Source organism: Periplaneta americana, chromosome 11, assembly GCF_040183065.1.
Source record: "Periplaneta americana isolate PAMFEO1 chromosome 11, P.americana_PAMFEO1_priV1, whole genome shotgun sequence".
Classification (NCBI taxonomy): domain Eukaryota; kingdom Metazoa; phylum Arthropoda; class Insecta; order Blattodea; family Blattidae; genus Periplaneta; species Periplaneta americana.
The window spans coordinates 135357379-135372249 of record NC_091127.1 but is presented as its reverse complement, the minus strand read 5'-3'; the positions used below and the strand labels follow the sequence as shown (position 1 = coordinate 135372249).

At 35.7% G+C, this 14871-nt stretch overlaps 1 protein-coding gene across 1 annotated transcript in view; it reads right to left on the bottom strand.

Moving 5' to 3' along the window:
- The window catches only part of LOC138709374 (leucine-rich repeat-containing protein 24-like), a 651569-nt gene that overhangs the window by 608419 nt on the left and 28279 nt on the right, over positions 1-14871 (bottom strand). The gene's annotated exons all lie outside the window — the stretch shown is intronic.

Here is a 14871-nt window from a genome sequence, read left to right as displayed (position 1 = left end):
TGTTTCACAAAGTTACTGCAGTAACACAGCAAAGTAGCTCACCGGTTGTAGTAGTTATTGTAATAACAAAGAAAAGTATATACTGTAAGTAAATTTGCCACAGTCACTGCATTTACGAGTGCGGATGTCATAGTTATCATATTTACTATTATAGTAGGATATAAGTGTGGCTTCAATGCTGTTATAGTTCTGTATTTATAAGTAGGATACGGGTGCGGTTGTCATAGTTACTGCATTGTCATAGCTTCTGCATTTATAAGTAGGATACGGGTGCGGCCGTCATAGTTACTGCATTGTCATAGCTTCTGCATTTATAAGTAGGATACGGGTGCGATTGTCATAGTTACTGCATTGTCATAGCTTCTGCATTTATAAGTAGAATACGGGTGCGGTTGTCATAGTTACTGCGTTGTCATAGCTTCTGCATTTATAAGTAGGATACGGGTGCGATTATCATAGTTACTGCATTGTCATAGCTTCTGCTTTTATAAGTAGGATACGGGTGCGATTGTCATAGTTACTGCATTGTCATAGCTTCTGCATTTATAAGTAGGATACGGGTGCGATTGTCATAGTTACTGCATTGTCATAGCTTCTGCATTTATAAGTAGGATACGGGTGCGGTTGTCATAGTTACTGCATTGTCATAGCTTCTGCATTTATAAGTAGGATACGGGTGCGATTATCATAGTTACTGCATTGTCATAGCTTCTGCTTTTATAAGTAGGATACGGGTGCGATTGTCATAGTTACTGCATTGTCATAGCTTCTGCATTTATAAGTAGGATACGGGTGCGATTGTCATAGTTACTGCATTGTCATAGCTTCTGCATTTATAAGTAGGATACGGGTGCGGTTGTCATAGTTACTGCATTGTCATAGCTTCTGCATTTATAAGTAGGATACGGGTGCGATTGTCATAGTTACTGCATTGTCATAGCTTCTGCATTTATAAGTAGGATACGGGTGCGGTTGTCATAGTTACTGCGTTGTCATAGCTTCTGCATTTATAAGTAGGATACGGGTGCGATTGTCATAGTTACTGCATTGTCATAGCTTCTGCATTTATAAGTAGGATACGGGTGCGGTTGTCATAGTTACTGCATTGTCATAGCTTCTGCATTTATAAGTAGGATACGGGTGCGATTGTCATAGTTACTGCATTGTCATAGCTTCTGCATTTATAAGTAGGATACGGGTGCGGTTGTCATAGTTACTGCGTTGTCATAGCTTCTGCATTTATAAGTAGGATACGGGTGCGATTATCATAGTTACTGCATTGTCATAGCTTCTGCTTTTATAAGTAGGATACGGGTGCGATTGTCATAGTTACTGCATTGTCATAGCTTCTGCATTTATAAGTAGGATACGGGTGCGATTGTCATAGTTACTGCATTGTCATAGCTTCTGCATTTATAAGTAGGATACGGGTGCGGTTGTCATAGTTACTGCATTGTCATAGCTTCTGCATTTATAAGTAGGATACGGGTGCGATTGTCATAGTTACTGCAATGTCATAGCTTCTGCATTTATAAGTAGGATACGGGTGCGGTTGTCATAGTTACTGCATTGTCATAGCTTCTGCATTTATATGTAGGATACGGGTGCGGTTGTCATAATTACTGCATTGTCATAGCTTCTGCATTTATAAGTAGAATACGGATGCGGTTGTCATAGTTACTGCATTGTCATAGCTTCTGCATTTATAAGTAGAATACGGATGCGGTTGTCATAGTTACTGCATTGTCATAGCTTCTGCATTTATAAGTATGATACGGGTGCGATTGTCATAGTTACTGCATTGTCATAGCTTCTGCATTTATAAGTAGGATACGGGTGCGGTTGTCATAGTTACTGCATTGTCATAGCTTCTGCATTTATAAGTAGGATACGGGTGCGGTTGTCATAGTTACTGCATTGTCATAGCTTCTGCATTTATAAGTAGGATACGGGTGCGGTTATCATAGTTACTGCATTGTCATAGCTTCTGCATTTATATGTAGGATACGGGTGCGGTTGTCATAATTACTGCATTGTCATAGCTTCTGCATTTATAAGTAGAATACGGATGCGGTTGTCATAGTTACTGCATTGTCATAGCTTCTGCATTTATAAGTAGAATACGGATGCGGTTGTCATAGTTATTGCATTGTCATAGCTTCCGCATTTATAAGTATGATACGGGTGCGATTGTCATAGTAACTGCATTGTCATAGCTTCTGCATTTATAAGTAGGATACGGGTGCGGTTGTCATAGTTACTGCATTGTCATAGCTTCTGCATTTATAAGCAGGATACGGGTGCGGTTGTCATAGTTACTGCATTGTCATAGCTTCTGCATTTATAAGTAGGATACGGGTGCGGTTGTCATAGTTACTGCACTGTCATAGCTTCTGCATTTATAAGTAGGATACGGGTGCGGTTGTCATAGTTACTGCATTGTCATAGCTTCTGCATTTATAAGTAGGATACGGGTGCGATTGTCATAGTTACTGCATTGTCATAGCTTCTGCATTTATAAGTAGGATACGGGTGCGGTTGTCATAGTTACTGCATTGTCATAGCTTCTGCATTTATAAGTATGATACGGGTGCGATTGTCATAGTTAATGCATTGTCACAGCCTCTGCATTTATGAGTAGAATACGGATGCGGTTGTCATAGTTACTGCATTGTCATAGCTTCTGCATTTATAAGTAGGATACGGGTGCGATTGTCATAGTTACTGCATTGTCATAGCTTCTGCATTTATAAGTAGAATACGGATGCGGTTGTCATAGTTACTGCATTGTCATAGCTTCTGAATTTATAAGTAGAATACGGATGCGGTTGTCATAGTTACTGCATTGTCATAGTTTCTGCATTTATAAGTAGGATACGGGTGCGATTGTCATAGTTACTGCATTGTCATAGCTTCTGCATTTATAAGTATGATACGGGTGCGATTGTCATAGTTACTGCGTTGTCATAGCTTCTGCATTTATAAGTATGATACGGGTGCGGTTGTCATAGTTACTGCATTGTCATAGCTTCTGCATTTATAAGTATTATACGGGTGCGATTGTCATAGTTACTGCATTGTCACAGCTTCTGCATTTATGAGTATTATACGGATGCGATTGTCATAGTTACTGCATTGTCACAGCTTCTGCATTTATAAGTAGGATACGGGTGCGATTGTCATAATTACTGCATTGTCACAGCTTCTGCATTTATAAGTAGAATACGGATGCGGTTGTCATAGTTACTGCATTGTCATAGCTTCTGCATTTATAAGTATGATACGGGTGCGATTGTCATAGTTACTGCATTGTCACAGCTTCTGCATTTATAAGTATTATACGGATGCGGTTGTCATAGTTACTGCATTGTCACAGCTTCTGCATTTATAAGTAGGATACGGGTGCGATTGTCATAATTACTGCATTGTCACAGCTTCTGCATTTATAAGTAGAATACGGATGCGGTTGTCATAGTTACTGCATTGTCATAGCTTCTGCATTTATAAGTAGGATACGGGTGCGATTGTCATAGTTACTGCATTGTCACAGCTTCTGCATTTATAAGTAGAATACGGATGCGGTTGTCATAGTTACTGCATTGTCATAGCTTCTGCATTTATAAGTATGATACGGGTGCGATTGTCATAGTTACTGCATTGTCACAGTTTCTGCATTTATAAGTAGAATACGGATGCGGTTGTCATAGTTACTGCATTGTCACAGCTTCTGCATTTATAAGTAGGATACGGATGCGGTTGTCATAGTTACTGCATTGTCATAACTTCTGCATTTATAAGTAGGATACGGGTGCGATTGTCATAGTTACTGCATTGTCATAGCTTCTGCATTTATAAGTATGATACGGGTGCGGTTGTCATAGTTACTGCATTGTCATAGCTTCTGCATTTATAAGTATGATACGGGTGCGATTGTCATAGTTACTGCATTGTCACAGTTTCTGCATTTATAAGTAGAATACGGATGCGGTTGTCATAGTTACTGCATTGTCACAGCTTCTGCATTTATAAGTAGGATACGGATGCGGTTGTCATAGTTACTGCATTGTCATAACTTCTGCATTTATAAGTAGGATACGGGTGCGATTGTCATTGTTACTGCATTGTCACAGCTTCTGCATTTATAAGTAGAATACGGATGCGGTTGTCATAGTTACTGCATTGTCATAGCTTCTGCATTTATAAGTATGATACGGGTGCGATTGTCATAGTTACTGCATTGTCACAGCTTCTGCATTTATGAGTATTATACGGATGCGATTGTCATAGTTACTGCATTGTCACAGCTTCTGCATTTATAAGTAGGATACGGATGCGGTTGTCATAGTTACTGCATTGTCATAGCTTCTGCATTTATAAGTATGATACGGGTGCGATTGTCATAGTTACTGCATTGTCATAGCTTCTGCATTTATAAGTATCATACGGATGCGGTTGTCATAGTTACTGCATTGTCACAGCTTCTGCATTTATAAGTAGGATACGGGTGCGATTGTCATAATTACTGCATTGTCACAGCTTCTGCATTTATAAGTAGAATACGGATGCGGTTGTCATAGTTACTGCATTGTCATAGCTTCTGCATTTATAAGTAGAATACGGATGCGGTTGTCATAGTTACTGCATTGTCATAGCTTCTGCATTTATAAGTATGATACGGGTGCGATTGTCATAGTTACTGCATTGTCACAGTTTCTGCATTTATAAGTAGAATACGGATGCGGTTGTCATAGTTACTGCATTGTCACAGCTTCTGCATTTATAAGTAGGATACGGATGCGGTTGTCATAGTTACTGCATTGTCATAACTTCTGCATTTATAAGTAGGATACGGGTGCGATTGTCATAGTTACTGCATTGTCATAGCTTCTGCATTTATAAGTATGATACGGGTGCGGTTGTCATAGTTACTGCATTGTCATAGCTTCTGCATTTATAAGTATGATACGGGTGCGATTGTCATAGTTACTGCATTGTCACAGTTTCTGCATTTATAAGTAGAATACGGATGCGGTTGTCATAGTTACTGCATTGTCACAGCTTCTGCATTTATAAGTAGGATACGGATGCGGTTGTCATAGTTACTGCATTGTCATAACTTCTGCATTTATAAGTAGGATACGGGTGCGATTGTCATAGTTACTGCATTGTCACAGCTTCTGCATTTATAAGTAGGATACGGGTGCGATTGTCATAGTTACTGCATTGTCACAGCTTCTGCATTTAAAAGTAGAATACGGATGTGGTTGTCATAGTTACTGCATTGTCACAGCTTCTGCATTTATAAGTAGAATACGGATGTGGTTGTCATAGTTACTGCATTGTCACAGCTTCTGCATTTATAAGTAGAATACGGATGCGGTTGTCATAGTTACTGCATTGTCACAGCTTCTGCATTTAAAAGTAGAATACGGATGCGGTTGTCATAGTTACTGCATTGTCACAGCTTCTGCATTTATAAGTAGAATACGGATGCGGTTGTCATAGTTACTGCATTGTCATAGCTTCTGCATTTATAAATAGGATACGGGTGCGGTTGTCATAGTTACTGCATTGTCACGGCTTCTGCATTTTTAGCAAAAAATAGATGAATTTGTTATAGTTACTGCACTGAGAAGTACAGTACTGATGTTGTTTTTACAGTTACTGCACTGACACGTAGAATACAGTTCCAGTTACAGTCACTGCATTTACAGGTGGAATATGTGTGCAATTGATGACATAGCTGCAATAAGGGCCGATACTCCGAAATGCTGTTCTGAGATATATAGAGTTGAAATTTTTAATGCAGTGTACTAAATGCACTAACAAATCAATATGAAACTGCTGGATATGAAGTATTGTGTTTTTACATAATATAACAGAAATGCTAAAAGCATTTTAATCCAATGTCAAAATACATTTAAAGAATAATATATAAAAGTAATGCATGTTATGAGTCCCTTTCTATTCAAAAATAAATATAAGCTGTGTGTAGTCTTTGTAAAAATGTTTGTTATTATTAATAATATTCATTAGGATTTTTAGAACTTGAGATATGATATTATATGATATGATATGATATATATATGATATGATATATAATGTGATATGATATATGATATGATACGATATGATATATGACATGATATGATATGATATGATATGATATGATATGATATGATATGATATGATATGATATGATATGATATGATATGATATGATATGATATTATGATATGATATTATATGATATGATATGATATGATATGATATGATATGATATGATAGTCTATGATATGATATGATAGTCTATGATATGATATGATATGATACATGATATGATATGATATGATATGATATGATATGATATGATATGATATGATATGATATGATATGATATGATATGATATGATATGATATGATATGATATATGATATGATATGATATGATATGATATGATATGATATGATATGATATGATATGATATGATATGATATGATATGATATGATATGATATATATGATGTGATATGATATGATATATGTTTCTCTCAACATATTCGGTCCTGCTGGCCCTTCACATTTCTGCATTCGCGCTAGCAGTCCCTTACTTACACTATTTACAAACTTTACACACTGATGCTTAGACTATACTATCGGATGTAATCTAGTAACTTAAACAAGAAAAATTACCTTCGTATGAAAATACAGGCAATGAGTTTTCAACATAACATTTTTCACAAGTGTTAAAAAAGCATTTCCGACCAGATGTATCTCTTAGCTGAGCCACGCAAGCGTCAACATTGATAATTGAGTTTGAACCACTCTGTAGTAGTTACACAATGTTTGTCACGGCCAATATTTTTTTAGTTGAAGTAATAGTATTGCGTCGTGCAACAGTGATCATATGAAATGAACCAATACTCGCCCGCAGTGCTGCAAATACAGTAAGCCTACGTCATTCTATGTTGAAATAATTAAATTAATCAATAACGTTCTGTAAAGTGAGTTTCAGGTTCATTTACTCAAGTCTGATTGAACTCTAAAACGCGTGCATATAAAATCGCAATAAAAATAACAGTATCTTACAACCGAACTACAAAGGCAAAAACAACCGAAAGATACACTAGCCCCCTTCCTTTTAAAGGGATTTAGTGGGAAACTATATGAGCCCCAAGCCAGTAGCCCACTTATCTCATGAGTGTCATCGTTCCATTTAAGGAACCTAGAAACATTTTGAAGGGGAAGAGTTGATAGATGGACGTAACCTATTAGGTATCGCAATAAGGGGAAGGGCAAAGCAGCAGAGCACTATCTGAAATAACGTTTTGCAGGAATAGGTCAGGGTTATCTAAGAGTAAAGGATTTTCTAATTACTTGGCATTGTACAATGACAGCTATTATAGCTTATGATATGATATGATATGATATGACATGACATGACATGACATGACATGACATGACATGACATGACATGATATATGATATGATATATGATATGATATGATATGATATGATATGATATGATATGATATGATATGATATGATATGATATGATATGATATATGATATGATATGATATGATATGATATGATATGATATGATATGATATGATATGATATGATATGATATATGATATATATGATATATGATATACGATATATGATATACGATATATGATATGATATGATATGATATGATATGATATGATATGATATGATATGATATGATATGATATGATATATGATATATATGATATATGATATACGATATATGATATGATATGATATGATATGATATGATATGATATGATATGATATGATATGATATGATATGATATGATATGATATGATATGATATATGATATATATGATATATGATATACGATATATGATATACGATATATGATATGATATGATATGATATGATATGATATGATATGATATGATATGATATGATATGATATGATATGATATGATATGATATGATATGATATGATATGATATGATATGATATGATATGATATGATATGATATGATATGATATATGTTTCTCTCAACATATTCGGTCCTGCTGGCCCTTCACATTTCTGCATTCGCGCTAGCAGTCCCTTACTTACACTATTTACAAACTTTACACACTGACGCTTAGACTATACTATCGGATGTAATCTGGTAACTTAAACAAGAAAAATTACCTTCGTATGAAAATACAGGCAATGAGTTTTCAACATAACATTTTTCACAAGTGTTAAAAAAGCATTTCCGACCAGATGTATCTCTTAGCTGAGTCACGCAAGCGTCAACAACGATAATTGAGTTTGAACCACCACAGTGTTTCCAAGAGGCTCAAAAGCTGGCCAAAAATGATTTTTTCACTTTTAATTTTATGGTGTTTGCAATATACCCCAACTATCTCCAAGGTCTGGCGATCATAAAACAGCCACCCTCGTAGCAGGTCTAAACCTACGCAGTTGTATTCGAACGTTTGAAAGTAGTGCATGAAGTGTCATTTTTGCTGTGTTGTGATTTTGCGTTTTTCAATTAGAATTTCAATTATTATTTTTTGTACTTCTGTGGTTGATTTTCAGGTAATGTTATTATGGATTGTTAGAGTTATGTTTCTGAATTAAGAATACGTTATTATTATAATGATTAAGTATATTATACTTCGCTGAGGAATCATAATCATATTATGTAAAATTTTATTTTGTGATTCCTTATGTTCGCTCTTTATGCAGACCAGCAAAAATTGCCTCACGTTGCCCCGTGTTATTTCCTTGACCAACGTGTAGCCTGACATGTTTACTTGATGATCTTGAAAGGTAAAATTGCCCATATTTGCCCCTTTTGATAAAATTTAGATAAATATATGTACTGGCGTATTTCAAATTAACTGTCTAAAATACGAATATTCTCAGTATCAGTTAATTTCTTCTCTACAGCAAAACTATGTTCAATTTGGCTATCAAATAGTTATAAAAGTAAAAAATAACAAATTTTTAGTCATTTATTTTGGTTTCAGAATGGAGTACCGTTGCAAAAGGAAAGAATTGTTTGATACTTTACAGAAGGAAAAAAGTGGTCGTAAGAAACAGAAAGACGTAGTATTGCAGTTTCTTATTACAAAAATCGGTCTAGAAGTCTCCCATGATCAAATTAAATTGTTAGAAAGACATGTTTCTCGTTTTTGCATTAATTTGTTTCGCAGAATCGTTAAATCTAACAGGATGAGTGATAGATTAAAAAAAAACGAGCAGTGGTTAGATAAAGAGTTTGTATGTGATTTAAATGCTATAAAACCTACTCTACAGAAAAGAGGAGGACCACAGGCAAAGTTTTGGGAGAGCAGTAGTAGGTCTAAGCGTAGAAAAACTCAAAATGTAAGAAAATCTGCAGAGATTGCGAAAAATTTAACATTCGCTGCAAAAATAAAGTAAGTGCAGATATAACCGGCATTGACAGGAATCACATCCACAGATGTGGAATTATACTTAAAACCATATCCTGTGGATCTGAAATAAACACAAATGAATTTGAAAAATATGCAACCGAGACTGCCAGATTATTTGTCTCACTGTACTCTTGGTATCCCATGCCTGTCACTGTACATAAAATACACATTCATGGTTCGACTATTATTTCCGAGGCATTACTTCCAATTGAATGGTGAATTTACAAAACGACTTATGTCCCTAGAAGTTTTTTTTTTAATCTAATGCCACCAGGTTGTCTTTTCGACATTTCTGGTGTTCTCTCCTGGCTGTGGCTTAATTGTAACCCACTTCTGAGGTTGGGGCGCCTGGAAGGCGGAGTTACATTACTCCGATGGTGTGATAGGATGATTATGATAATGTAGTGCCAGGAGAGGTCTTAAATCTAAACTTAACCTAAATTCCAGACCATGGACGAATAATAATCCCCTTTAAGGAAAAATTCCTGTGCTCTAAACCGGGAATCGAACCCGGGACCTCATGAACTATAGCCAGAAGCTCTGACCACTAGACCATGAGGCTGTTTTTGACTTCCCTGAACCATATATTGTTACAATTTTTTATATGTAAGAGAAAAATGTTTAGTATAAAAATTCATACTTTTGTACTCTTCTTCAGGTTGTAAAAAATTTAATTATCTTCAGGACTTAATTTGTTCTGCAAATTAACTTCAATTCTGCATCATAATTATTAGGTTATTGACACATAAACATGTTTAAATAAATGTATTTAGCCTATACCAAAATCATAAAATAACCTTATTGCAATTGTTGAACAACATTATTTTGAACAATTTTTAATCACAAGAGCACAGACCTCTGATGGAGAAAAGTATGATGTTGAAGAAATGTTTCTGAGCACTTATTGCCATTAAGAATTTGATTAGTGGGCTGTTCTTATTTTGTCCCGGACAGTTCTTTAATATACTGGATGTGACATAGTTATCGAAGTAGTGTGCAGGAGATAATTACATACCTCATTAAGACATTTCTTGGCCTGTCCCTCATGGTAGACACAAAAGCACATTTCACTAGCTTTCATGCTGTGCACAGAGAAAACTGAGACGGTGAGCTGGCGATAGTAGTACATATCCTGAACTGGTGTTAGGCAAGCATACATTTATCATGTAGTCAAATGTGACAGCAAGAAAATCCTCTCTCTCTAGATACTTAACTTGGCTCCATTTTTCAATACTTTTTACTTCAGCTACAAGTTTAGCACGATTACTGAACATATTGCTTTTCATTTTCATGCTCTGTTTTTCAAACGTAATAAATTTTCTCAACTGAAGAATTACCAATGACAACAGACAAAAAACATTTTGCCAGCTGATTGTATAATTAAAATTACATATTATGTAAGTTTCTTCAGTACTTGACAGGCAAAACAACTTAAGACCAGGACTAAATTTGTTTTACCCCTTAACCAAATATTCTGCTGCTAAGGAAAACTATACAAAAGTCGTGGATTAAAGTCATTCTGTTACTAAACGATGACCCTTGCACATAGTAACATAATCATGCTCTCAACTCAAAACCCCCAAAATGTGGACTTAAGTCGTTTTGCAAATTTACCATTCAATTGGACAAATGTCGGAAGAAGTACAAGAAGCAAGGTATAAACACCTTAAGCAATTTCGTGAACAGTATGCCAGAAAGATTTCAAGAGAGGCCACTAATCGGGATGTATTCAATCGAACTCCTTGCCACCTCTGATCCTTTTATATAACATCCTTCCGCCAAGAGAACCGAACAAAATACAAGAAAAGGATACTACATGTGGAAGTCATAAACCTATTGAGTTCTGAAACAAACAAGGGACGGCTCAGGCCTACTGCAAGCGCAGTCACAACTTTCGGAGGGAAGGACAGTACCAATACTAGTAACAGTGATCAATGAACATTCTTTACCCTACTAAAGTGCTAAGGTGTTTCTGAATCTGTATTGTGTACGTGCTCACTTATAATTTATTATTTATTAAGTGCCTCCGTAATAAATATAATAAACAGTGTAGTTACTTTAACGTGTAACTACCATTAAAAAGTTACTATTAAACAGTCATGAACATAATCGTAAAATGTTTGTAATACTTAATGCACAGATTAATTCAATGAATACTAATAATACATATATATATATATATATATATATATATATATATATATAAGTGTTAAATTAAGCGCCTTTATTATGGAGAAAAAAAAACTGGGTCTACCACTTCACTGTTCAAGTATATTCAGCGGAACGCGAGCCATCAGTTGAGAAACACTGTCCTAAGATAAGCAAGTGGACGTGATATCATGTTAATATGATATTATCTTTCAGTTGGTACCAAGAATTGGTAAAAAAAGTGTTAAAGTGGCTTTTAGTATTTTTGGCCAGCTTTTATGCCTCTAGGAAACACTGTGGCATTCTGTAGTAGTTACACAATGTTTGTCACAGCCAATATTTTTTTAGTTGAAGTAATAGTATTGCGTCGTGCAACAGTGATCATATGAAATGAACCAATACTCGCCCGCAGTGCTGCAAATACAGTAGGCCTACGTCATTCTATGTTGAAATAATTAAATTAATCAATAACGTTCTGTAAAGTGAGTTTCAGGTTCATTTACTCAAGTCTGATTGAACTCTAAAACGCGTGCATATAAAATCGCAATAAAAATAACAGTAAGAGAACTACAAAGGCAAAAACAACCGAAAGATACGCTAGCCCCCTTCCTTTTAAAGGGATTTGGTGGGAAACTATATGAGCCCCAAGCCAGTAGCCCACTTATCTCACGAGTGTCATCGTTCCATTGAAGGAACCTAGAAACATTTTGCAGGGGAAGATGTTAAAAGATGGACGTAACCTTTTAGGTATCGCAATAAGGGCAAGGACAAAGCAGCAGAGCACTATCTGAAATAATATTTTGCAGGAATAGGTCAGGATTATCTATGAGTAAAGGATTTTGTAATTACTTGGCATTGTACAGTGACAGCTATTATAACTTATGATATGATATTAAGACTTTCATGATGATTGGTATAACACCGCGTATTTGGACTTGATATCTTCAACGTTTCTGAACCACCTATAGATTCTCTTTTAGGGTTTTACAGTATCAGACCCGAAGGGTCGTCTATTCTATCGGCTCCGTTATACACATCTAATCCGAACAACTGAACCTACTGTCTCCTTCTATATAGAGGCTGGACTGATACTACACAAGCGGGTCAGAAAGTTACTAACTGAAGTAGAGACCTATATTTTTTAATTACAGTATTATCGATATGTGTACAAGTGAAACAAAGAAGCAGCAGATGCAAGATGGTTACCCCTCTGCATTATCGACCAACGCTTCGCTGTGAGAGTTTTCTGCGTGAAAGGTCTGACACCAAAGGATATTCATATAAAAATGCTGCGTGTGTTATGATGAACACTGCCTGTCACATCAAGTTGTCCAGAATTGGATGCAGAACTTCTCTCAGAGGCAGACAAGTTTCGAACACCGAATAGGTCGGCCAAGGACGCAAATACACAACAGACTAGAGGCTTGATCCGAGCAGACAGGATGAAGCACGGAGGATAGTTACAGGTGATGAGTAGGCAGCGCATTTTCGTTCCCAAATAAGTTAGGAAAGTTATCAGTTAGTATATCCTGGAGTTTTAGGGTTAAAACTGACCTTAAATTCTTATGTCAGGACGTTACGAAAGGTATAATCTAGTTCGGTACATAATAATAATGGAGCTTAACAACTGTAAATGGGATTGCTACTATACTGAAATGGTCTGTCCAGCTACTTTTTAGCCATATGAACGCACTAACATTGCGAAACTAGCTCTGTACAAAATATTAGTGCTACATATGACAGAAAATATAATTAGATCGATAATAATATTGAACTAGTATATACAATATAGGCTATATTATAGAACTTAATAGTAAACATGATACACATTAACTGTAAATACTCTATATATTCGTATAATAACGAAATCAACTCCGTTACGGTGAACAAAACATAGCATATATTCTGAGATTATGAAATTCATATCTCTTACTGTAACTGCCAGTAAAAATTTATTTAAACTGAGAAAATGTTCTTCCTACACCACATGACGTTACAGGACAAAATAATAATAACAAAAATCAATATACAAATTATCAATACTTATTTTATACAATACATACAAATAATTCATTTATCAAAACCTATCCCGTTGCAATGAACGAAAACATTTTCTGAGGTAATGAAATGCAAATTTTTTATGAACATCACATAAAATTTGTTTTAACTAAGAGAACGTTTTTCTACAGGGGCATATTTATAATACGTTAATCATTTAATTCACTGCTATGAATAAAGATAAAGAGATAGGTTTGGAAGTAAATTCCGAAAAGACAAAGTGCATGATTATGCCTCCTGACCAAAACATAGTACAAAATAGAAATATAAAAATTGGAAATTTGTCACTTTAAAAGGTAGAAAAATACGAACACCTTGGGGCAACAGTAACAAATATAAATGATACTCAGTAGTAAATTAAACGCAAAATAAATGTAGGACATGCCTGCTATTATTCGACTGATAAGCTTTTGTCTTGCAGTCTGTTCTCAAAAAAGCTAAAAGTTAGAATTTATGAAACAGTTATATTACCGGTTGTTTTGTATGGTTGTGAAACTTCGACTCTCACTTTGAAAGAGGAACAGAGATTAAGGGTATTTGAGAATAAGGTGCTTAGGAAAATATTTTGGGCTAAGAGGATGAAGTTACAGGGGAATGGAGGAAGTTACACAACGCAGAACTGCACGCATTGTATTCCTCACCTGACATAATTAGGAACATTAAATCCAGACGTTTGAGATGAGCAGGGCATGTAGCACGTATGGGCGAATCCAGAAATGCATATAGTGTTAGTTGAAAGGCCGGAGGGAAAAAGACCTTTGGAGAGGCAAACGTAGGTGGGAGAATAATATTAAAATGGATTTGTGGGAGGTGAGATATGAATGGTAGACTGGATTAATCTTGCTCAGGATAGGAAACGATGGCGGGCTTATGTGAGAGCGGCAATGAACCTCCGGGTTCTCTAAAAGCCATAAGTAAAAAAATTTAAAAACTATGGTTTATTTAACGACGCTCGCAACTGCCGAGGTTATATTAGCGTTGTCGGTGTACCGGAATTTTGGCCTGCAGGAGTTCTTTTGCTTGCTAGTATATCTACTGCCATGAGTCTGTTGCATTTAAGCACACTTAAATGCCATCGACCTAGGTCGGGATCGAACCCGCAACCTCGTAAAAGCCACAAGTAAGTAAAGTAAGCTATGAATGGAGAGATACCAGTTATGGATAAATATAATAAATATATAAGCAATTAAAAATACATCTTACTTTTAAAAACC